Source organism: Bubalus bubalis, chromosome 2 (assembly GCF_019923935.1).
Source record: "Bubalus bubalis isolate 160015118507 breed Murrah chromosome 2, NDDB_SH_1, whole genome shotgun sequence".
Classification (NCBI taxonomy): domain Eukaryota; kingdom Metazoa; phylum Chordata; class Mammalia; order Artiodactyla; family Bovidae; genus Bubalus; species Bubalus bubalis.
Window position 1 is genome coordinate 13,295,355 of NC_059158.1, and position 23,455 is coordinate 13,318,809.

A 23,455-nucleotide genomic window follows, 5' to 3' on the forward strand; every position below is an offset into this window, starting at 1 on the left:
CTTGGTGTGCTTTGTAATGTGTAGCATACACAGCCTGAGATTGATCTTGTTGGCTTATCATTCTGTGTAGGGTATTGCTAACATGGTCTGCTTATTCTAAGCATCAAAGTCTTAACTGCAGAGTTCTCTTGGTTAAGAAATTCAATTCTATCAGAAGTGAGGCTCTTCAACATAGAACTCTATGAAGACAATAGAAAATATCTTTTGAGCTCCAAGGAAACATGAGAGAGGCTTAGTCTGAATTTTTTCACTTCTCCTCTCAGAAATTATATAGAGCAGGTTGAATGAAAAAAATTCACAAATTCCATTTTATGACATTTGTGGAGTAAACTTCAGTAGAACCTGGAGACCCAGAGATCTCTTAAACTCTGAATAATGTATACATACTGCCAGGAACAACTGAGGCCAATAGAAGCAGGCAAGAAGCTGCATGGTAAATGGTGATGGACAATGAGAAGGACGGTGAACAGGGCATGAACTGTGCTGAATTTCAGAAACGACAGTAAGTGTTTACTTTCAGATGTGGCGGGCCCATCCTGAATGCCAACTGCAGTGAGCAAGGATGAATTCAGGGTGACAAGCTGGTCCAAGTTTGCCTGGACCTTTCCTAGCCTTAGCCTCGAATGTCCCATCTCTTAGGAACCTCTTCAATCCTGGGGCAAACCAAGAAGTGTTCACCCTAATTCACCCTAGATGAGATGTGACAGGGTGTGGAACTGTGGGGAGATGGGAAGGGTCTGAGGCCACACAGGTGGCAGACTGCAGAAAGTAAAAGTCAGAATGTGCCAACAAATGTGGAGTCCTACCTTAGAAAGTAAGAGGTATGTCCTGTGTGGCAGTGAAAAAGCCGGATGATCACATCAGTAGAAACCATTCTAAACCTTAAAGACAAAGGGAGTGGGGTTAAATAATAACTGGCATTATTTTTAAAAGAAATAGTCTGTTGCAACAGACAGAAACAGAGAGAGCCTATGAGCTGTAAAGCTTGGCAGACTGGAACTCCTTAGTCCTTCCTTTCTATCCCTGGTAAGCTTTGCAAAAAGCCAGTCCAGGAAAATTAAACTCATTCAAATATGAGTAACAGCAAAAGGAGTTGGAAAAGCAGCTATTCAGAGATACTATCAAACTGTGGAAAAGAATAGGAAAATTTTCTTATAGACAATGAAATGCATCAGAGAAGTATTGCTAAGAAGCAGATAAAAATTCTAACATAATATTACTTGATTATTTAACAAGTAATAATGATGATTAATGAAGGTGTACAAGGCAGAAATGTAAGAACTCAGGACTGGACAACAGGAAATGATGAAATAAGTAAAGGAAGAGGTGAAATGGCATTTGGCAGAAATCATGGAAGAAATGAAGGAAACAGGAAAAAGTTTTCTCAGAAGACTAAATTAGGACACAAGAGGAGCAGGCACCATTGAAAGCACAGAAGGAGACAAAGTATGTAGATATGGTAAGAGTGAATGAAACAAACAAGAAATACAGAGATAAAAAGAATTAGAGACAAAACTATAGTAATAAAATACCAGCAAACTTACGCATATGGAGTCTCCCAAAAAGAAAACCAAAATAACAGAACAATATTTAAAAATACAGTTCAAGGAAACTTTTCTAAAAACAAAATAAGGCATGAATTGATATGTTTAAAGGGCTTCTGTATACCAGGGAAAATTGATCTAGTGATTAGAAGAAAGAAAGAATATTTTGGGCAAGCAGATAAAAGTATAAAGTCATTTATGGCAGAATGAAATTGGGTGGGCATCAGACTTTTTCTAAAGATATAAATTAATCCCAGAAGAGAGTGGGACAATTCTGGATACTCAAGAAAAGAAAGAATGGGCCAGAGACCTGTAGGACTGTAGCCATTTTAAGATGGTTAAATAATCAGGCAGCATAGAACTGTAGGACTCTACTAGCCAAGCTCTCTCTGAGAGCTTTAAATGAAATTTGAATTGTTTGCTTATTGATAGGGCCAAAATAGTATTTCTGAGTCTGCCTTACCAGTTCCCCAGGGACTCAAAAAGAATTTTCCAGAGACATTCTCTCAGTCCAATTACAATTCAACCAATATGCACTTGATAATGTTTTCCCTACAAAATTTGAGAAGTTTACATTTGCTTTATTGTTAATTTACTGTGAACATGTCATTACCACAAATATCACACTGTTCACCATTTTGTGTGAAAGAGAAAACCTCTGAGGATTAACCAAGGTCACAAATAATTTAGGGTTACCAAATCATTACTTACATAAGTAAAAGGGAGGCTGAGTTCACAAAAAGTAAGGAAACCAGGAAAGAACTGAAGAACGTTTGGACACCCTATACATTGCATAATTTATCTCTTTCAGTGAGGACAGTTTTAGGATAATTCGGAGTGTTCATAACAATCCCTGTGCCTTGCTATGGACTGATTTTGAGGCTAAAGATAAAAGAATAGTCTAATTCAACATGAGAGAGCTATTCTACCTTGACATGTGATTTTATTAAGAAATGCCCCAGATCTAATATATACAGCTTTAATCACATAATACTTGGGGGGAATAAGATTGTGATGTAGTTGAAAGAGTACAAACTTTGGAACCGAGGAGCTGGGTCCCCACCTCACTGCAGTGTATACTAACCATGCGGCCAGAATGTAACAATACCTTCTTTCTAGGATTGTTATTAAATATGAGGAATAGTGTGATAAACTATTTAGCAGAGTGCTGGGTCCTCCGCAAGTACATGATGAATGGTAGCTATTCTTACTGTTTCATGGCAAGACATTTTATTAAGGTTAAACATCTCAGAGAAACAAAACATCCACAAATCTCAAACAGCCATCTGTTTTGAGCAACATTCCTGCTATGAAACTCTAGCTCACTGAAATGATTTGGATTCCCTCTAAAACTCACCATAATGAGATTTGGCCTGCACCAGAGAAAAGCCATTAATGACCTAATTGTCAGATCTAATGGCCTGTTTTCAGTCATGTTCTTATTTATTTCCTCTGTGGCACGAGATGCTATTGACTATTCTTATCTTCACTCATTCATTTGGGATTCCTCAACAACGCTTTCTGTTGGTTCTTATCTTGTTTCAAGCTCCTTTCTTGGATTAGAGTTTTGAAGGGGACTTTTCTCTGCTTCCTGATCTCATCTTCTGTGAAGATGTCCCTTAAGTTCACCAGGCAGACTCAACACAGCTCAGCCAGCCATTATTCAATAACTCGTGGGCACGCACCCATCTTCCAGGTGTTGGGGTCACAGGGACAAAGAGATTGCAGTGATAGAAACTCTCAGGGCTCCTTGTATTGAATTCTTCTCCTTTCTGAACACATAGGAGGTGATGTCTTTCAGCTCTGCACAGGAGTTAGAACCAGGTGAAGAGTTTGAATCCTGAGATGTGAATGCAGTTCGTGGGGTGAGGCATTTAAGAGTCAGTATAGGTGCCGCTAGTGGTAAAGAATCTGCCTGCCAGTGCAGGAGACCAAAGAGATGCAGGTTTGATCCCTGGGTTGGGAAGATCCCCCGGAGGAGGGCATGGCAACCCACTCCAGTATTCTTGCCTGGAGAATCCCATGGACAGGGGAACCTGGCAGGCTACAGTCCATAGGGTTGTTCAGAGTCGGACGTGACTGAAGCAACTTAGCACAGCACACATATTCCCAAGCACTGCTCAGACCAAGGGCAGCCAGAGAACTACCTATATCTTAAAATTCTCTTGAATATACACTCTTGAATTAACTCCTTTATTTGTCCTATTAATTTTATTTATTTCCATGTTTTTTTCTATGTCCCTAACACCTCACAAATTTCTCTTCAGATAGAGCTGTAAGATTTCTCCCCTGCAAGATAGAACTAATTGGAAAACACGGCATCTCTAATTCATTTACACTTGATTTTTCTCATTACAATGCTATTATTATGAGGTTTGTTTCTGTTGCCAGAGAAAATGTTAGTTTAGCTCATTCTTTACCTCTCCTTGGCCAGAATCCTTCTGGCATTTTGTTAATTTGTTATTTTAAAGTTAGAAACATGTGAGTCATTTTGTAGTTATAACTTTTTCTGTTTGTTCTCATTCTCTTTCTCTCTCCTCAAGGTAGGGCTGTCCTGTAGTTTTTCCTAAATTTGTTAACTTAACTTCTTGATGTTCCCCTCTTCTTGCATCCAGGTTTTCTTCCATATTTCTCCTCTGATCAACACTTGTCACTAGTCTGTGAGTTATATGGGCGATGGGACACTTGAGATGAATGTCGACTATCTAGTATTATTTATTCAAGTGAACAAGAAATTAAAATATTATCCCGAACCAAGCATGGGCATAAAATACCATGGAAGTGGTAATGGAACTATAAATAATTTGGTACCGAGCAAACAAACATAAAGACAGAGATTTCTTGATGTCTCATTCCTGGGTGTTGGGGCTAGTCTTGTTAAGCGTTGGTTGAGTTATAAGTTAGATTTGGATCCAAAGAGTTTTAAAGAGTTGGTACATGATGTTCATGTCCAAAGCAAACAAAGATTCCAAGAACTATCTAAGCTGAAGATGGTTAGAAGAAAGTCAAGATTCACCAGAATGATTAATTATAAATACCAAACTCAAAAGGCCACAGTGGGATCCTGGTCTACAACCCAGAGCCAAAAATGCAGAGTCAGGAAAAAATGGCATCAGAGCAAAGTCAAGTGTAGATCGATTAAGGGGCTGAGGTCCAGAGAGAGACCTCTAAAACCTAGTGGGTTATTATTGTCTTCATAAACTGATGGACTCAGAAAACGGGCTCACCATTTATACCGCCACCATAAACGGTGGGATTAGGTTGTGTTACAGGCCAAGGGCAGGGCACACATATGGGAGGCAAGGTTGGAAAGAGAGCTCCAGATCCCGTCATGGAGGACTGGCTAAGGGATTTATAACTTACAGGCCATACAGAGTCAATAGAGGATTTTAAACGGGAGTGATGAATGGTGAGGTTTGCATGACTGGGGGCCTTCAAGCAACAGTGTGGAGATCGGACTGGTGGAGAATGAGACAGGAGGCCGCCAGATCTCTGGTTAAGGGGCCATTGTTCAGGTGAAAGGAGAGAAGGCGGATTAGGGAAGCATAGGACAGTGAGCATCGGACATTTCCTTAAGGGTGGGTGAAGTTAGAGAGATGATGGAGTGAAAAGGGGGCTGAAGACCAATCCTCAGGTTTCAGGTTAAAGATGTGAAAGCAAACACCTGGAGGGAAGATGGGTGATGGCATCCTGGGCCAGCATGAAGGGACTGGTCTTGAATAGCCGAGGAGGCTTTGGGTCCAGACAGACCCAGATGGGAACAGAAATAGCTATAGATTATTTATTAGGTGTTGGGTCCAAAGGCTGAGAGAATTCACCTTCACATTTTCCTGATGGGGTAAGAGACATGGTTCAGAGGAGCAGAGGTCAGCCAACTTTTTTGAAAGGCCAGATGACCAGTGGTTCAGACTTTGCAGGCCGTGTGGTCTCTGCCACAGCTGCTCGGCCCTGGCATTCTAGTGGGAAAGCAGCCACGGACGTTACCCTGCATGAATTCCGTGTTCCAGCAAAACTTTATTTACAAAAGAGGTGGTGGGCTGAATTTGGTCTGTGAGCCAAAGTTTGCCGACCATTGTATTAGAAGGTTGAGGCCTGAAAGTGAGTGTTGCGGGGGTTGGAATCGTCTTTGTGGGAAATGAGAGAGTGAGTGTTGGTCGGTTATGAGGGACAGTGTCGAGCTGAGGCTGAGGGTCCCACTGACACGAACAAGGATGTGTTCATTGGTTGTGGTCCTGTCTGCATCGCTCTGTGAGCCTCTAGCAATTCTTGGTGAGCCCAGAGCCTTGCTTACACTTCTGGCGGATCACAGGCGTCCCTCCCCTGAGACTGTGGACGCTTTGAGGCCCAGGTTCTTACTTCATGTATTTTTGTAATAACTTGATTTCCCTCAGTTTCTAGCTAATCACCTTTTAGTGAAAAGCATCTGGTCCTCACCTCACTGCAACACAGGACAGACCTTTTTCCGGACCTGAGCTGCAGCTGCCAGGCCCATCTCACTTCATGTTGGGTCCACCCAGCCCCGTCTCATCCTTTGAGGACTGGTGAGTAATGCGGTGACTCTTAGCTGGTCAGAGAGGCTGAAGTCATGCAGCCATTATGGCTCCACACACACGCATCCACTGTTGTATCTGTTTTTCTCTCCCCACCCCCATCTTCCTGTCTTTGGAACAAAAAATTTCTCTGACTTCACATGGCCAACACAGCTGTCCAACTGGCTGCAAACACAGAAGTGAATGAAGTCAGTGAAAGGATGAGTCACTGCACAACAGTGTCATTTACACTCGCCCCCGAGCCCCCCTCCCTTCCCCCTCCCACCCCGGACTGGGATTTACTGCTCAGGAAGGTGCCCTCTGCCACCTCTCCAAGGGCAGTGTGCAAGGAAGAGCCTTTCAGGGGAGGAAGTCATTCCCTTGACTGAGTGGCTTAGTGATGCTTAAATGTTTTCTAGAAAAAGGACAAGCAATATGCAATTCACAGCTCAAATCCATACAAGTTAGTTACATCTTCACAGTGTTTCCTGAGTCATGGCACAGAGAGAACCTATAACCAGGAAAGCTCGCAGGAACCAATGGTAATCTTATTTTCTGCTGCTGTTGTCTGTATCGGTTCATGAAACCTCAAGAAAATAAGCATCCTTGCAGGGCAGACGGTGCTGCCTGATAATCTAGATTGAGGCTGTTAATTTTTATCATCATCAGTTGTTTTATTGGGGGTCCATGTTGCCATGGATTATCTAAAAATAGTTAGCTAATGAGATCCTACAGTATAGCACAGGGAACTCCATTTGATGCTCTGTGGTGACTTAAAAGGGAAGGAAGCCAAGGAAAAGGGAATATATTAATATGCATACATATGGCTGATTCACTTTACTGTACAGCAGACGCTAACCCAATGCTGGAAAGCAACAACAAAAAGCTATGCTGAGTAGTAATATCAATGATATTATTAATAAACAGTTAATTTTCTCACTGTGATTTCTTTTTCAGTTGTGAATTTTCCTATCTTAAGAGTAATGCTGTTCAGAAAGTGAGAAACTTAGACTGGTTGAAGTTTGTCTTAGTTCTCACGTTGACTGTTTCCTGGTTTTCATTGCCTTCAGTCAACCAGCTGTAATCATTGCCCTTGTATCTCCCTCTTTCAAAGGTCTCTTTCCTCCTCCTTGTAATGGGTCTCCCCAGGGATTGCACTTGGATTCTCAGATTGAGGAGGGGAGAGAGAGAGAGAGAGAGAGCAGGACTGAAGCTAGAGGAGCAGCTGCTGGTCCATCCGCCTGCCAAGGCTTGGCAGCAGGTTCCTGGGGAAGCACTGGGCACCTGGTTCACACAGGACCAGCACAGCTGGTCCAGCTTTTGACTGGCAGAGCATGGCTTCCTTCGTCACCGAGGTGACTGGCCCTGTGATCTTGCTACAGCCTGCTGAAACCGAGAGGGACACAGTGAAAGGAGCACACCTCAGCGGAGCAGGTGCAAGTCGCATTTCACTAATGAACAATGGGCACTTTGCACACAGGGCGGCTTTGATCAGAGAACTAAAAAGCCCTTCTGTTGGACAGGATGTTGGCTGAGGCAGGCAGCAGCAAGAAGCATCGGGAAGGATCCTTTATCTAAGAAAGTCAGTGTAAAAGCAACCATCAAATCATACTTGCAGAGTCAAACACTCCCATTCTTAGAGATCTCCTTGGGATAAAGCAGTGCATTTGTGGAATTCTTTTAGTTCATTCTCTATCTGGACCATCCTCAAATGAATAAAACATTTCTTCTATATTAAACTTAAATCTGTCTTCTACCCATCAGTTTCAGTTCTGCCTTAAGGGCTTGTATATAAAACAATTCCATTTGAGGAAACGAGTATCCGTGTGAGAGCCTTCCATATATTTGAAGAGCACTCTTTGGTCTTCTGTGAATGCATGCACAGTTGCTCAGTCGTGTCCAACTCTTTTTGACCCCACGGGCTGTAGCCCACCAGGCTCCTCTGTCCATGGGATTCTCCAGGCAAGAATACTGCAGTGGGTTGCCATGCCCTCCTCCAGGGGATCTTCCTGACCCAGAGACTGAACCCATGTCTCCTGCATTACAGGCATATTCTTTACCTACTGAGTCACCTGCGAAGCCCCTTAGGTCTCCCAAAAAGTGTTAATAGGGCATTTTTAACTAAATAAAGATAAATTTATAAATAATAAAAAGATAAATTGCAATCTTCAGGTACTAAATGGCGCATTCCTCCTGCACAGAGACTTCAAAGGCTCTATGCAAATTTCTTATGTCTTCCTCTAAACAGTCAGCAGAATTGTACTGACTGTTTAGAGGAAGAGATAAGAATGGAAAAGACCTTAGGGCTCATCTTTTCTAAGCTCTCGTTTCACAGATTGGGAAACGGAGGCTCACGGAGGTGAAGTCACACAGTAGTTCAGAGCTGAGATGAGAACCCAAGCCAGAGCAGGGCCCGAGCGTTTATTATGGCTAGCTGAAATACAACGTCATTATCAGCAAACATATGGTGTAGAAGTGGTAATGGGCAAGACAGGTGAATTTTTTGAAGGAAAAAAGAGGGGAAGTTGAGTTTCAAAGTATGTGTGTTTGTGTGTGTGGGGTGGGGAGGGAGACAGGGAGAAGGAGAGGGAGAGAATATGAATCATCTGGAAGAAACTCTCCTCCCCTGTCCCCCTCGCCCCACCCATAAGAACTGGGTTTCTAGGCTGAGGATGTATTACATTTGCCTCCCCTCTCTGTCTGTCCCCTGAAGTACCTGCAGTTCTCTTTCTACCACTATCAGGAAATCATTGCCGTCCAATGGCCTGCCATCTGTAGAGTTTTCACTTTTGCTAAGGGGTTTCCAGAGTACTCTACTCCCCAACAACCTTCTTTCCCCTAATAAATTATGTTTGAATTAGCAGATTGTGTTTTCCTTTTCTTGTTGGAATTTGTTATTTTGAATGCAGTTGGCATTTGTTTCCATTAAAAAAAAAAGTTTTGGAGACTATATCCTTCCCCTTGCTATTTTTAACACTTGAAAATACATAGTTGAGTCGATAGTGATGGTCCAGTTTTGCTGCTTACTTCTGTTTTTGATTTGAATTCTCCTCTTCATTCAAAATCTTCACGGTGGATTCCGGCCCTTTAAATCTGAAATGTTCTTGCTTTTGGCCTATTGGTGGGTCACAAGCATTGCTTTCCTAGACTCTGAGTTGATGAATGCTGATTCTTTTTCTTAAGATTTTCTCAGAAAGGTTGAGGGGGGAATATGAGTTGGTGTTTTAGATCTGTCCACAGATTTCATTGTGCTTCTTTTTAAAATTTCCATTTTATATTTCCTCTACTATTTAACATTTCCTTTTGCCTATGTCTTAAAATATTTTATCTCTTTCATAATTCTTTAATTTCCCTTGGCTATGGTTGGAAAATTTGCACTGGGGCTTCAGTCTTTAGCCTGATGTTTTACAAGTTGTATTTTTCAATTGTTTTGCAATTTGTGTTTTGACTTTTGATGTAATCCCAAATTGCATAGATGCCTGTTCTTGTCCTCAGTATGTAGCTTTACAAACTATTTAGATTTTCTTATTTACTCATTTCTTCTTCATTTTCATCTGAGAGTTTTCAGGTTTGGGTGTATGAGCAGATGGTAGTCCTCCAAAGCCTTTCTCTTCCATTTTTGACTCACTGGTCAGTTTCTTGCTTGTTCTTCCTTCAACATAGCTCAGGTCTCCACTGCCAGAAAGTGCGGGGGACAACTGGAGAAGAATCTTGAAATCCATCACATGGTGAAAACAAAATTCAAGGAAGAACATATTTAATTTCTGTGGTGAAGTAGAGAGCAGGTGAAGATCTTTTTTGCTCACCCATTGAGGTCTAGTCTCATTTTGCACACAAGATTGTTCTCAGCCTGTAGGCTTTGGAATACTTCCTTAGAAATCCTGAAGTATTTTCTGTATGTCTCTCTCCTCTGTTAATTGGAATGGGATCTATATTATATCTTCAATCAGCTTGAAATCCTTTCAAAAATAAAGACTATCTCCCATCTCCTCGGCCTCTGGTACAGCAGAGTCTAAACATAATTGGCTGTCAATGTATGTTTGCTGAACAACTAGGTAAGTATGTTTTTTTCTTAATTCCATATATGGTAGGCATTCAGTAACTTTTGTTAATAGCTACTAATAATATATTTAAAAATCACTACCCAAACAACCCAATCAAAAAATGAGCAGAAGAGCTAAACAGACATTTCTCCAAAGAAGACATGCAGATGGCCAACAAGCACATGAAAAGATGCCCAACATCACTCATTATTAGAAGAATGCAAATCAAAACTATAATGAAGTTAATTATCTTCTCACCTCACACTGGTCAGAAGGGTCATCATTAAAAAATCTGCAAATAATAAATGCTGCAGAGGATGTGGAGAAAAGGGAACCCTCTTGCTCTGTTCGTGGGAATGCAAATTGATACAGTCACTCTGGAGAAGTGTAGTGGTTTAGTCACTAAGTTGTGCCTGACTCTTGGGACTCCATGGACTGGAGTCCACCCGACTTCTCTGTCCACAGGATTTTCCAGGCAAGAATACTGGAGTGGGTTGCCATTTCCTCCTCTAGGGGGTCTTCCCAATCCAGGGATCGAACCCATGTCTCCTGCGTCTCCAGCCTTGGCAGGCAGATCTTTACCACTGAGCCACCTGGGAAACCCTGTTAACACGTTAGTTAGGTATTTGCTAACTAACACAGCTGGCTAAGATGAGTATTAGCTCTGAGACTGTGAAGGAGATAGGTGGGAAGTCATCTGTTAATTTAATCTGAGCAGAGTCATTTCACCTCTCACCTCGGTCCTCTATGTGGATCAGTAAACAAAGCAGCTCACAGCTGAGTCTTTATTTTACTTCATTCTGTGTTGATGCAAGAAAGATAGTGCTTTATTTCCTATCTTGATGGCAGATAGTTCAGGCTAACCCAGTATTATCCTTGGCATTATAATGATTACTTGAATATAAAATCATAATTAGTTGAATACTTTAACAAATGCTCCTGAGAAATAATTATGCGTTTCAAGGTAAAATCCAGGGGACAAAATTCAGTTCTTCTGAGCAATTCTGTTGAAAAGGTAATACTATCCTTGTGTGTAAGATGGTGGTGTAGCCATCTCAGCATACCTGTCCTTCCTCAAGTATTTCTTTGATCAAAATCTGTCATCTTGGATCACCTGAAAATTAAATTGCAAATTATGTCAATAAAAATATCTGCAGAATTTGAGGTTGTAATAACAACAGAGAAATAATGAATGAATAGATTGAGTCCCTGGCACATCGTGGATGATCCAAGCTATGAGCTTTATAAGTGAATGTAGATGCTGACCACACCGAAAACAAAAACAAAAGCAGCAGTATGGGAATGTACTCGCAGATCAAATTTGTACCTCCATGGTAGAAAGGAATAAAAGTGACAAAATGCAGGAAATAATCGCCAGTTGATGCAGAAGAGGACCTTCCAGAACACCCGAGAGCCAACTGGACTTGATATGAACTTTAAGTAAGGAGCGGTCATGGCTGGAGCTGAATAAATGACACAGTGGCATTAAAATCTTGTTCATGCTTATTGATCAAGGCTTTTTAAAAAAATACATTTGGCTGTGTCAGGTCTTAGTTGGAGCATGTGGGCTTAGTTGCCCTGCAGCTTGTGAGATCTTAGTTCTCTGACCAGGGATCAAACCTGGGTCTCCTGCACTGGAAGGTGAATTCTTAACCACAGGACCACCAGGGAAGCCCCTTGATGAAGCTTTCACTCTTCTCTGTACTAACTGTTTTATACCCTTAAGGTGTGGGAAAGTAGTTTTTTCAGGAAAAAGAGTATTGAAACGAAAACATTAAGGATCCTCTCGATTTTCTCATTGTTGAATTGTGCTCATACATTGCATCTAGGGTTTTTTCTTTGGTGGTGAAGGAGTTTATTTCTCCATTAAGTCATTTAAATGATCAAGTAAAAATCAAACTTTTCTTCTTTTCTAGGAAAGGAATGAGCCCCTCATTCCATTTGTTTGTTTGTTTGATTAGAGGAAGATGCTCTCATTATTTGTCAACTACTGGGTGTGTTCACTCAAAGTCAGTCTACGTCACAAAACAACAAGCATCTTCATTATAATTGTAGAAGACTAGATAGAAAAATTGAGTCTTGACCTTATGCCCTAAGGGCCAATAAAGTTACAGCCAATTTAGACATAGTTCCGGAGTCAAAGATTCCCCATTTAAAATACCCACATCCTGTATTTGCTGTATGACTCAAGGAACTCAAACTGATGCTCTGTGACAACCTAGAGAGGAGGGATGGGGAGGGAGGTGGGAGAGAGGTTCAAGACGGAGGGGACGTATATATACCTATGACTGGTTCACGTTGATGTATGGCAGAAATGAGCACAATATTGTAAAAAAATTATCCTTCAACTAAAACTAAATAAAAGAAATCCAGTGATAAACCATAATGGAAAAGAATATAAAAAAGAATGTGTGTGTGTGTGTAACTGAATCACTTTGCTGTACAGCAGAAAGTACCACAACATTATAAATCAACTATACTTCAAAAAAAAAAAAAAGTTCTCCCATCCTATTCTTTAGAGTTCAGCTTGGTATGATTAGTGGAGTATCCTGCTTTGTCTCCAGAGATAGAGACAAGGCTCTTAAGCAGCATTTGTCCTAATTGCCTTGTTTGTATTAATGTCCCCAGAACTTTAATTTAACTTGTTTGGAAAGGTTCCTTTTCCTTTGTTCTGCCTCTTGCTCGCCAAATGATTTGAACTTTTGTTGCACATGGGCTCCTTTCTGGGTCTGGCCTTACACTTCAACTTTGCTGTTAAGTATTTTCAGTCGTGGTTACAGAGCACCATAAAAATTGATTGAAAAATTTAGCCTGGCTATAAAATTACTTTTAATTTTCACATTCCGGCATTCTATTTTAAGTGTGATGATGTTCCCCGTGTCTGCCTCTAGCAGTCTCCTCTCGAAGTCTTTTCTCTGTGATTAGCTCTAGTTGAAGGTCTTCTTCCAGCTCAGCTTCTTTAAATTTTTAATGATTCTTCGATGTTCAGCTAGTAGCTCACCCTCTCTATGAAATCCTTCTGGAATCTTGCAGCCTTTTCACTACTCCTCATGGCCATCGCCATATTGTTTACCCTTACTGGGCCTTGCTGTTTATCTCCCAGTATTCCTAGGCTATAAGCATCTTAAGAGGCAGGACTTTGCTCCCTTGATCGTTTTCAACCAAAAGCTGTCTAAGAGTTGTTAACTCAAAAAGTTTCATTGATGGAAAACACAAATATACCTTGGAATAAAATGATCAGTTTACTAGACTAAATGTTCCCCCCTATTTTTCAACTGGATTTTGAAATCATATAGTAACAACCAGCGGTATAATGCAAAATATCTCCCTCTTCCCAGGACATGTTGTGTAAACCCGTCAAAATTGTGAATATAAAGAAGCACAATGTGTTTGTAGGTGTATGCCTGTCCTTGGTGAGAAACCTAAGTCCAAGTTTTGGCAAACTGATTAAAAAAATAACAATAACCTCGGAGTGTGTGTGTGGCCTATTATTTTACACAATGTATTTTTGTGTCCTAGGAGAGGTTGTCTTGGTGTTCCCTGAAACCTGACACATATATCTCACCTCCCAGCTTGGCTTCGATTCAGATTCCCTAGAGTCACAGCCCTGGGCTTCCCTCGTAGCTCAGTCGGTAAAGAATCCACCTGCAATGAAGCAGACTGGGGTTCAATTCCTGGGTCGGGTAGATCCCCTGGAGAAGGAAGTGGCAACCCACTCCAGTATTCTTGCCTGGAGAATCCCATGGACAGAGGAGCCTGGCAGGCTACAGTCCAGGGGGTTGCAAGAGTTGGGCACAACTTAGTGACTAAAACCACCACCATAAAACCTCCATACAGCCCTGGCCCTCAAGTAATGACTCGCCACCAATGTTCGCTCTTGTTACATCTTCTGGCGCCAGCACGTGCATTATGACTTTTTTTTCAATCTCTAAAGAATACATGGTCGCATCAGAGAATAACTTTCTCCAGCTGTTTCCCCTTCAGTGCTAGTTCCAAAGTACGTTTATAGCTGAAGAAAATGGTTCTACGCTCTCAGAGTTAAATTTGATTGGTGTCTCATGAAACTTTCAATGAAATTCTGCTTTTACTCTTTGGGAAATAAGAATCTTTCCGGTGCAAACTCTTCCATTTGATTTGTAAAATTTCAGCAGGCAATTTAGATATGAAGAAACAAATCCTATTCAGAAAATCCACCCACTGCACATAATAAAGTTATTTATAACAAGAAGATTCAAAGAAACAAGGCACAAACCCTGCCCTCAAGGAATTCAAGGCATCAGTGGATATTAAAAAAATTAAAGCATGTATTGAATCAAAAGGAGTATAATATAGGTATTTGATATGGTAAAGGAAATGCAAAATGAAGCAGTTAGTCATCCCAGAAGAATGTTATCATGATTAGTGGGATCACGTGATAAACAAATTTGGAGATACCTTGATGAAAGTGAATATTTCTTTTGTGTGGGGATATCAATAGTAGTTGGGTTTCCCTGGTGGCTCAGACAGTGAAGAATCTGCCTGTAATGTGGGAGACCTGGGTTCGATCCCTGGATTGGGAAGATCCCCTGGAGGAAGGCATGGCAACCCACTCCAGTATTCTTACCTGGAGAATCCCCACGGACAGATGAGCCTGGTGGGCTACACAGTTCATGGGCTCACAAAATGTTGGACACGATTGAGTGACTAAGCACAGCACACAGCACACATCGACAGTAGTTACATTATAGGTTTATTGTTCAAAATAAATGAGTTAATAGAGATAAGGCATTTGGAATACCGGCTGGCACAGGTTAAGCAGTCAGTATGTGTTAGTTATTTTCAATGATCATTTCTCATCTCTGTAAGCTATTTCAAACCTCTTTACAGATAGTTGCTATATTGCCACATTTCCCAAGCAGGGAGAAATACCTGGTTAATAGTCATTCCAAGGACATAAAATATGCTACAAAGAAGGATTATTGCCACCGACAGCGTAGAGCTGTCAGAAGCAAGAACGAAAATTCTTAAGGCTTCATTATATGTTCACAATTTAAAGGAAGAAAAGTTTATCAAACATGTATTCTGCACACAACAAATGTCTGATGGGTTTTTCAGAGACTCCCATAAATTAAGCAGATCTTGGATGATACACTGAACCCAAGCTGTTAATTCCCAGATCCCTGTATAAACTGTCATCTAACTTTGTGCCAAAATGAATAATAGAAGCCGAGTTTTCTGGATGACCAAAATCAGACCTAGGGAGCAAAGGAATGAACTGAGCATGTTAATTTATTGCTGCTGCTGCCGCTAAGTCGCTTCAGTCGTGTCCGACTCTGTGCGACCCCATAGACAGCAGCCCACCAGGCTCCCCCGTCCCTGGGATTCTCCAGGCAAGAACACTGGAGTGGGTTGCCAGTTCCTTCTCCAATGCATGAAAGTGAAAAGTGAAAGTGAAGTCGCTCAGTCATGTCTGACTCTTCATGACCCCATGGACTGCAGCCTACCAGGCTCCTCTGTCCATGGGATTTTCCAGGCAAGAGTACTGGGGTGGGGTGCCATCGCCTTCTCTGTAATTTATTGCTAAGTCAACAAAATAAAACAAATCGATCACTTGTTTGTTGTTTTGTTGGCAATAGATAATACAGGTTCAGCCACTCCACTCAGTTTATTTTTAGTTACACAGCATGGTCAAGTTGTTACAGTGGGGACAGCCTAACTGTGTGACCTTGAACCAGTTATTACCAGCACCAGGCATCAGTTCTACCCTCTCAAATTGGAGTGTATCTCTACTGTTCCTTCCTGAAGCAAAAGATCCTGGCTCTAGAAGATAGAATTATCTATGGATACTGTAGAAAATGGTTTACCACTCATTTGAAATTTTCTATTTAAAGGAATAGTTTAAAGTATGTGTAACAAAGTGCAGAGCATTGCTCAATGTTGATTTGTCAAAAGATTACAATTTAGCTCTTGAAATAAACGTTTCCCAAAATAACAGCATTTGGGAAACTTAGAGCTCTGTTTAATCCTTTCACAGGAACTAAGAGGCCTTTCACATGATGGAGGCAGAATACTGAGTAATAGAAGAAACAAGAAGTCCTCAGTCTCCATTGCTCTGCCTGGGGACCCACTGGACTATTATTAGCATGGGATACAAAATAGATTTGGTAAACATTGGAGGAGTCTTGCCAAGCAGCAGTCTCAAAGACATATGGTCTGTTGTAACTGCCATGATCAGTATAAACAAGCAAGATGTTCTAATTAAGAAGTCTTTGTAAGGCGACTTGTTCTATAACTTAGCACTGGGGTTCTGAAACAGACAGTCAAAACTTTGGGGGTTGGGTACCCCTATTCCTGCCTCATACAGGCTGAAACAGAGAGCTGCCATCTCTGCTTTGACCACTAGAGGGAGAGCGATTACACGGAATTACTCAGCTAAGAGGGCGGTTTCTCCAGCCACACGGTCACTCTTCCCTCCTCAAGCTCGTCTTGACAACAAATCAATCAATCATAGAGCCTGATTTTCTTTGGCTTTTTGAGAGAGTGGAAACGTAGGGGGATGTGTTTTATCGGTACGTGCCAGCTCCATCTTTCTTATTCAGTGGGGTTATGGTATGGATATTATTTTTTTATTTTTGCAAACCTCACTAATAAGCTTAGTACAGATCTGGTTGGATGATAGAGGGAGGGAGTAAGTGGCCCTCCTTCTAATCTGCCCAGCTTTGTGCAGTGTGCATGGATTTTCCTTTTTAAGATGATCTCTTTTGAATTAAAGAATCGATTATAATGATTTCATGGGATAGATGTTGGACTAGAAGAACTTTGGTAATGCTCCCAACCCTAATGTTCTATGATTCTGTATCTCCCCAACTGGAGTGTTAACTTCTTCAGGGTGAGGAATTATAGCTGAGACAGAGCATCTACTACCAAGGATGACCCCTTAACAGATGCTACCATAACAGTTCATGATTAAAGTAGTTGATAAAACTGGCTTATTTATATGATTATTTGCCATCTAGGAGCACTATAAAGAATGGGACATAGTTTTGACTCTCAAGGAATGTAACTGTATCTCCTTGATACAGATTTTTAAAACTCTGTTGAAGCTAGGATGGTAATGGTTAAACAAAAGGGTCAGAAATACTACTCCTTTGGTCCCCATTATAACCAGCTTCCCCAGCATACATACAAATCTAAGCCTGTCAGAGGTACACATATTCCACAACACACAGAGACACATTCAGATTCTAAGGCAAAAATCTTTACCAAATGGCATTATGCGAGACAACAAGCGATTGTGTAAAGTTATTCTCATAAAGCTATAGTAAGCAGTACAATAAATTTTAAAAAGGAATGATTTATGATTCACTAGTGAGAGCAGTATTTACAGGTTGTTTTAACATTATGCAATTATAACATAAAACATAGAAACTCAGAAAAAAAGCTTAAAGATGATAATGACATTAGAAATCATTCTTCCTCTTTTTGTGTTGTTTTCAGATAAAGGAAAAACTGATACCAAGGAATCACACAAGTGGTTATTGGTGACTGGTACCAGAACTTGGGTCTCTTGGCTCCAAGCCCATTCTGTTACATCCGGCAGTAGAAATATCAGTGCAAGCTGTCCCTAGCATTTAGAAGTTGGTATTTCTACCAGATTGTGAAGCCAAACTGTGTAAAGACTTAGAATCTGGAAAGAAAGCTCAGTTGGAAAATATTCCTAAGCGAAAAATGAACCAAGTCACAAAAAGTAAGGCTTCCATAAAGAGAGTAATTTTAATAGGAAACAAAAAATGCCTAAAAATAAACTATGGAATGAGAAGACTTAGTTGTTACTCATTTAGAACTGTTAGTAACAAAGATACAGACATTAAATAAATACATGTTTTATATCCTGCTTTGGATTGAGTCACAGAAGGAACTATGAATGAGGGCATAAAGAGAGAATGGAGACTGCTTTGTGCTTAATTTGACACTGCCCCTTTAATATAAAGAATGCAAAAATATCAAAACCTACCATAATTATATTAATACTAATGATAGAGTCGCCGGCTCTGTTTGGTGAGGCTACCAATTCAATTAATTCCAATGTTGGTTCCAATAAGCTCTTTATGAGTCTAAAGAGATTATTAACATGGCAAAATTTGAAAGATTGAATCACAACAATTTCTTGCAAGATTTTTGAAGCTTTTAGCAGGTTTGCTTTCATTGAAATAACACTCTATTAACCTGATGCAGTAGAAAGAGCAAGCTGGGAAGAAAGGGAGTGAGGGATGATGTATAAAAGTTAGGGAGGGAATGACATGCGTCATTCTTGTTTACGCATCAAGTGAAAAGTCAGTGCCCATGTCAATGTCAGGTTTGTTTCCCCGACCCCAAGGCTGAACAAGATTGAAAAAGGCTGTGGCCTCTTTTGGGTCCATGTGTGCAACTGTAGGTCAACTGGCTCAATCCATCTGTACATACGGGCACCAAAGTTGGGCACAAGTCTTGAACTGGCACACGTAGTACCGATGGTATGAGTGAGGAGCGGTTCCGTATTCTGGCACTAAAGAAAAGAGAGTTATTATTGAACAAGGCCCTCCAAAAAAAAAAAAAAAAAATAGCAGCAAAGTCTCTACTGGTTTATTAATTGATCAACTTAGGTCTAAATATTATAGGTATCATGGCATAATACTCCCACTTAGTTAGGAATCAGTACAGCCTTCAAACCGGGGATAGCTAGAGGCAAGTCTCATCCTTAGCCTGAGTCTTTATACCTTTAAAAAAGCCTTTTAGATGTTCTTGCCTGTATTAAATGATTTGCTGCTTCTATTTCACAAGAAGCTATAGGGGCCAACACTTTTCCAGTGTTGTTACATGGTGTAAGAGCTGTACCATCCTTGCTGTGAAAATGCACACTGCAAGTCATATAGTCATTTGCCTCGCTCAGCTGTTGAGGATGTTTGTGTATCACACAGCACGCTAGGCTGGGACAGGTTCCTTCTTGTATGATTCTGAGCTGTTTCTTCAACCACCCAGTCCCAAGGACAGGGCTTACGCCTGCCTTACGCCCCGGCTGATTGATCACGTAGTGACAGGGTGACTGGCGAAGTCTGTCTTTGCTGGACGTGATAACTGCCGAGGCTTCCCCACCAGGACTGCCCGTTCGCCACCCGTCCATTAGCTTAGCGGAGGCTGAGAGCCAGGTGCAGCCTGTGACATTTTGCTGTAGGGTGACTGCCCGTCCTGCTCTGCTGGCAACCCAGGAGGACTTTGTTCTGATGTGTAGATGCCTGGGGCTGCCAGCTGAACACCCTGGAAAGGGCTGGTCATTTCCTCCCCTAGTTGGGACAGGATGGCAGAGCCTGCAGGCAGTGAGCTATTAGCATGACCATTTGTTAAATACAATCAAACCCTTTCTTTGTGGTCTTTTCCTGTTTCTCTTCCCCAGGACTCATTTCTGTATCTATCAGGGATTAAAGTGGTGCCTGAGGCACTTCAAAGTCTAAAAGAAAGCTGGGGGTGGGGAGGGTTGCCCCACCCTCCACTCTGCCCGGGACTTGTGGGTTCACAGGCCTCACTCCCTTCTAGTCTGGCTTTCTTCCTGGAGGGAAGTATTCATAGGACTGGGTGGATTGGCTCAAGGGAATGAGGAAGCTTTTTTTTTTTAACATTGTCCTTATGTTGAGTCATTGGCCAGAGCATGGGATTTAAAAATACCCTCTATCCCTAGTAACATAAAATTGTTCATTATGGTTAGTTTGGCTAACCAAGGGGAGAGAAAGTGGAAGTGGGGGTAGTAAGAAGGCTGAGTCTTAGGTCTTGAGCTGCGCAGTTAGATCTGCATGGTCTTGCAGGCAGTGGGGCTTCTCCTGGCTTGCCTTAGCATGGCCAGATGTTATCGCTGCATTTCTTTTCTCGCATTCTCTTGGAATGGGAGAAGCGAGAGGGCTGATTTCTCTCATTGCCAGGTGAGTCCCCTGCTTTTGTCAGGAGACATATGCGGGAGCATTTTTGGAATCTCCTGCTTATTATTGTTTCAAGACCCTAAAAGGAGAAGAGGGGAGAAATAAGAAAGCAAAATGAGAAGTGACTCTGGGCATCCCTAGAGGGGACATTCCTCCATGCAGATGTCCCATGAATGGTGCCACCAGATCTTCTCCAGATCCTGACTTTGACAGGTCCTGGGGTTGAGGAGACACCAGGATCGTGACTATCAGGTGTCCACTGGCCAGAAGAAACTGTGACACTGTGCAAGTAGTCAGGAGGGAGAGAATTAAAGCAAAAAGTGCTCAGGTAATCTCTGGAAGGAAATCAACCCTGATATTCATTGGAAGGACTGATGCTGGAGCTGAAACTTTACTTTGGCCACCTGCTGCCAACAGCCAACTCACTGGAAAAGACCCTGATGCTGGGAAAGATTGAAGACAAAAGAAGTGGGTGAGAGGATGAGATGGTTAGATTGCATCACCAACTCAATGGATATGAGTTTGAGCAAACTCCGGGAGATAGTGAAGGACAGGGAAACCCAGTATGCTGCAGTCCTTGGGGTCAAAAAGAGTCGGACACAACTTATTACTCAACAACAACAACAACAATAATCTCTGAAACCCATCTTCAACCAAAGAGTCACTGAGAATGAGTGACACCCCAGCACCTTTCCACTGGGTCTTGAGCTGAGGCTGCTCCCAGTGAATCAGGAAAATAAATAACCTTGGCTTTGGGGTAGAGGAGAATTTTGTCCACTTGGTCTCAGTCTAACTTATTGACTCCAGCAGCTGGAAGGACAGGGTAGGATCTGGGAGAGAGCAAGAATGCCAAGGAGGAAGGGATGCCAAGGAGATGTTTCTGGCGATGGAGCAGCTGGCATCCTGCTGTCACTGAGATTGGCCTGCCCAGGAGGATCCTAATTACGGCACAACTGTTGCCTCCATAATCACTGTGACAGGAGCTGTGTGGGCCAGAAGGAGATGTGAGATGGAGCTGGGTAATGCTGAAGAGGATGTTGGAATCACTGCTTCTTGCCCCAGCTTCAAACAAGAGGCTATTATTGCCAGCTGCCTGCTAAGGTTGAACCAGCTGCTGCCAAGAAAAGGGCCAGCCGCCTCTTCTGCCTCATCTCCGGGATGCACCAGCCGCAGTCTGCCGGTCTCTCTCTGCGTCATCCGGCTAGAGGGAGCGGACAGGCTGCCAGGTGGGCCTTTAGGGTAGTTGTCTCTATGGGAGGCCAGTGGGAGAGTTTAAAAGTATGGTGAGGGATTCAGAGAGAATTGGGCTAGAAAACACACCTAGATTAAAAAACAGTGAAACCAGAACCTTCTGTGGAGGGACTTCCTTAGTGGTCCAGTGGTTAAGACTTCTTCTGATGCAGGGGGTGTGGGTTCGATCCCTGGTCAGGGAGCTAAGATTCCTCAGGCCTCATGGACAAAACCCCAAAACACATGAAACAGGAACAGTGTTGTAACAAATTCAATAAAGACTTTTAAAAATGGTCCATATTAAAAAAAAACTTAAAAAAAAAGAGTTTTCTGTTGAATTATCCCCAAATCAAAGACAAAAGCTGTGAAATTTATCATTTAGGGATATTGGTTAGGTGATCTCTTCCATTCAAGTAATTAAGGGAAAATAAAGCCATTTCCCCCTTCCACAGCCCTTGTACTTTATGTCAGAGATTCTGTCCCGCTTCCTTCTGTGGATAAATGTGCAGGTTTAGGGGTGCACAGTCTCTTGGGCTTCCCAGGTGGCTCAGATGATAAAGAATTTGCTTGCAATGTAGGAGACACAGGTTTGATCCCTGGATCTGGAAGTCCCCTAGAGAAGGGGCTGGCAACCCACTCCAGTATTCTTGCCTGGAGAATTCCATGGACAGAGGGGTCTGGAGGGCTGCAGTCCGTGGGGTTGCAAAGAGTCAGACATGACCGAGCAACTTACACTTTCACTTTCAGTCTCCTGGATGGTAGTATAAATAGTACCCGTTGAGGCCAACTTTCCAATGAAGTGTGAGAATTTATCTGGGAGTTGCAGTGTGTTTGCAGGGAAATCTAGAAATAAACCAGAGCTGCTAGAACCAAGGTGAGATGGGCATGAGAGTTGGGGAGGAATATATGCCTTGTCTTGGTTTGTCCATGAGTTGCCCGGTTCAGGAAAATACCAAGACTAGCCATTTACAGGGATGTTTCTTGATGCCCAGTATCCTCTGTGAGTCTTTTGTGGAGTTTTCTGCCTTCTGATAGCAAGGAATCTCCTGGGAGAAGACAAGGCATAATGGATTTGTTGTCAGATTTTGTTTCCCTTGGGAGACAGGTGACTGGTTACAGCATAGTGCTAACTTTGGGAGAGTTGACTTTCCATGTTGACACTTGGAGTGGCTCAGTGAGGGAGAAAACCTGTGGCATCTCAGAACTTAATGGCTTTTTATTCTGCTTTATTTTGTCATCCCCTTTTATTCAGCACTGCGTTGACTTTATTGGCCCTTGGCTCCAATAAAACTGTGCATTACACAGTCATAGCATTTCCTGTTAGGACGTGCCTTTGGATTCCCACGTGTAAAGCCGGTCAATGCTGTATAGTTTGTTCAGGATTCATCTCTAGGTTATGGGTCCTTTTCAGTTGCTTCACAAGAGAGCAGGACAGCGTTGAGAGTGGTAAGTTTGGGAGGCTGAGATGCTCACATCCTGGTGTGTTCTATAAAGAGCCACTGCAAAATAAACCTGGCTTTGGGGGCACAGACTTTCATCCCCTAGACTCTTCTGTTTATTCCCTCCAAATCCTTTTAGCTTGGTTTATGAGTCTGAATGTGATGCTGATAACCATTTCCCTGAAAAGCTTCTCTCACATGTGCCGTAAGAGATTGATGTTTCCCCCTGAACTCTTAGCTGATCCTTTTACAGAGAGCATTTGGGAAACAATATGACTTGAGTCTCTTTTCCACAGTTCTGGGGGTGAAATAGTAGTAAAAGCCCTGGTCTTTGAAGGTACCAGTAGCCCTAAGAGAGAATTTAGGATTTTGACAGGATGGTGGAATTGGGATTTGAAAAAGGGTGGAAATACCATTTTGAGATACTATCAACACCATTTATATTTCCTGTATGTTCCAGCCTTAAAAGTCGCAAAGTCATTAGAATGGTGCTATGCTAGAGACACTGGGCTGATTTAACTGGAGTATGTTAAACTGTGAGGCAGTTGATTTTTTCCTTAGATGATAAGCCAAACATAAAATCTCAGAATACCATGGATGCTGGCATTTTAATGAGTATAGTTTTGGAAACATAATTTGAATCATGCATTTGAGAGGCAAAGATTAATTAGTGGAGTAAATGACATCATATGTACATGTGTAGCTTATGGCTGGCTCCAGTGCATCATGAATCGGTTGGTATCT

The 23,455-nt window shown here is 41.9% G+C and overlaps 1 long non-coding RNA gene across 2 annotated transcripts in view; it reads left to right on the forward strand.

Annotated features, from left to right (window-relative positions):
* The window catches only part of LOC102410567, a 126,880-nt gene that overhangs the window by 40,039 nt on the left and 63,386 nt on the right, over positions 1 to 23,455 (forward strand). The gene's annotated exons all lie outside the window — the stretch shown is intronic.